Below are 2,884 nucleotides of genomic sequence, written 5' to 3'. Positions count from 1 at the left end.
TCGTTGCTATGCATCACCATGATCTTGCGTGTGCGTAGGAATTTTTTTGAAATTACTGCGTTCCCCAACAAAAGGATAACCATCAAGTCATGGGAAAGAAGTGGGAGAAGGTAAGGGACTCTGGTGACGCCGCGGCTACAAAAATGTCGTCCACATGGGCGGGCGTTTTTTCGGCAAGGTAGAACAAGAAAGAGGAGAGGTACAAACTCATGTTGGATGCGCAAAAGAAAAAGATGGATTGAGACCGGAAGAGGACAGAAAAGAAGCTGGATATTGAGAGGGAGAAGATCGAGTTGGAGAAGCAAGAGGCCGCGATCAAATAGGAACTCGAGAAGGACAATACATTTGGATAGATTGAGCTTGAGCAGGAAAGGTTGCAATTCGCATGGGATGCGAAGGATGCGAAGATCATGTTGACGGACGAAACCCTTTTGGATGAGCATATGCAAAGAAGTGGCTTATGGATAAGAAGAAGGAGATCAACGAGCGTAGGGAGTACGATCGGTGAGGGCGGCTGTGGCAGTGGCGAAGCATGCAGCAAGGATGCATGCCGAGCGGGACAACCCAGATGCAGGCGGAGCAGGATGCTAGCATGGCCTTGGAGCAGGCGGCATGGGTGGCGTCCGACAAGCACGGACGGAGCTACGATTGAGCCACGCCCCAGGCCCCAGGCCTGCTACAGTACGCAACGGTGTTGCTACACGGCCCAAAATGCCATAGTAACTGAAGTATGTATTTTGCACGCCCCAGGCCCAGGGCCAGGCCCCCTGATCTGGGTCCTAGATCCGCCACTACCAACAAGTGATACGGCATACGGCAAGCGAGTCATCTGTTACGCTTGGACATGGATTTCAATTTGGCATGTCCCTTTTGTTAAACTATTATTTGTTTTTCTTTGTTTCGAACAATACGGACAATTTTTACATTGTATGATCGACGTGTATGAATCGTATGGATTTAAATATCCACATTTAGGGCACGTGGATGTGCGGCAATATGAGGAACTGGTTACGATGTCTATGAACACGCCCGCAGGTGTATAGAGAGTGGATTTGCCATGTCCGGAAATGACGTGTGGATCCACGATTTCGACTGTGCCCCTGTATCAATGTAAGGCCACACGTGTTACAGTCCAGATTTACACAAGTTCCCATAGACACGCTGCATTGCCCTCCAAAACTTTGAAGTGTGTATAAATGTCCTGCAAAAAGAGATTTCCCACCATCTCACTCCGCTCTCTCCAAAGCTGCCCGCGATCCCGATGGAGGCCAGCCATGCCCACTCGCCGACCCTTTCCTCGTCCGAAACCATAATGGCCGCCCTCCTCTCATCCGTTCCCGCCGTGCGGCTCCCTTCGCTGGTCCGGGCGCTTGGCGCGGACGCGCGCCGGCAGCGCGGCCGCCTCGCGTTCCTCCTCCTCTCCCCGCCGCATTTCGCCCGCGCCCTCGCGCGGCTCCGCTCCATGCCTCTCCCAGCCAAGGCCGCGCTGCTCGGCCGCGTGCTCCTCCGCTCCCTCCTCATGCTGCTCCCGGCGCTCTCCCCCGACGGCTCCCACCACCTCCTCCGCCTCCCGACGCCCGACCTCGACGCCGCGCTCCTGCTCGTGGCCATGTGCGACTCCTACTCCCCGGCCGCCTCCTCCGCGTCACCCGTGGACTGGCACGCGCTGCTCGTCGACGACGTGGTGCGCAACGCGCTCTCCATCTCCGGCCTCGGCGGCACGCCCTGGGCCACCGTCGCGCCGTACCTCGACGCGGCCGCCAAGTGCCGCCGGTTCGCGGACGTCGTCTCGGAGGACCGCGCCGTTGCCGGCGTCGGTGGCGATGGTAACAAAAACAGCGTGGGGCGCGGAGGTGCGTCGCACGCGACAGTGCTGGCGCTGCCGACCGCGCCCGGGGACGGGACCCCGTGCGCGATCTGCAGGGAGGAGATGGCGCCCGGGCGCGGCGGGGTGTGCGTGCTGCGGCCGTGCGGGCACCGGTTCCACTGGCCGTGCGCGCTGCGGTGGCTGGCGCGCCGCAACACCTGCCCGTGCTGCCGCGCCGAGCTGCCCGCGGAGGACGCGCTCGCCGAGACCCGGCGCCTGTGGCGCGCGGTCGAGAGGATGGCGGGAGACAGCGGCGGCTGTGCGTGACAGCGCCGGCTGGATCAGAGCGCGCGGCCCGCGTACGGGACGTGCGTTTGGACGTGCTCGCCTGTCCCGGTCTCCACTCTCCAGTTGCAAGTACTGGTGTCAGATTCGTGTGGATGGCGATGGCTTTGGTGGGCCCGCGTGCCGAATAATGGTGCAGGATTACTGTTAGGTACATAAACAAATGGAATGGGATCGAATGTATACTCGTAATTAGGGCTCATCATGACGTATCATCACAATGCAAAATGTGGGTTTAGTTTTGTGTTAGCTTTGGTGGATCCGAAGCAGGGTTCGGGGGAGAAGGTAGGTATCGTCGTTTTGCAGCCTAGTTGCTGCTTTTTAGGCTTCTTGGTGATGATGTTGGCGCCTCCAACAACATGCATCATGTACGTGTGGATATTTCTAAAAAAAAAAATGTACGTGTGAATTATTGTAAGATCGTACTACTGCGGTCACTTCGCGGGAGTAATTTTTTTTAAACATCCTATCTATTCATTTCCAATCACGGTAGTATAACGAACATCAAAAATAATAAAAAAATTATATTCAGATTCATAGACCATCTAGCGACGACTACACGCCGGAGGCATGCCGCCATCATCGTCCCTCCCTCACCGGAGCCGAGCAAACTTGTTGTAGTAGACAGTCGGAAAGTCGTCATGCTAAAACCCCGTGGGACCAGTGCACCAGAACGACAACCGCCATCGATGAAGAGTAGCTTAGATTGGAAGGATACAACCAGAAGACACA

The 2,884-nt window shown here is 56.7% G+C and overlaps 1 pseudogene; it reads left to right on the top strand.

Moving 5' to 3' along the window:
- The first annotated feature begins 1,086 nt into the window (after positions 1 to 1,086).
- On the top strand, positions 1,087 to 2,594 carry LOC123145566 (E3 ubiquitin-protein ligase SGR9, amyloplastic-like; annotated as a pseudogene).
- The last annotated feature ends 290 nt before the right edge of the window (positions 2,595 to 2,884 follow it).

The sequence above is a fragment of the Triticum aestivum genome, chromosome 1A (assembly GCF_018294505.1).
Source record: "Triticum aestivum cultivar Chinese Spring chromosome 1A, IWGSC CS RefSeq v2.1, whole genome shotgun sequence".
Taxonomy (NCBI): Eukaryota; Viridiplantae; Streptophyta; class Magnoliopsida; order Poales; family Poaceae; genus Triticum; species Triticum aestivum.
Note: the sequence above shows the minus strand (reverse complement) of the source record. Positions and strands in the feature narration are given on the sequence as shown.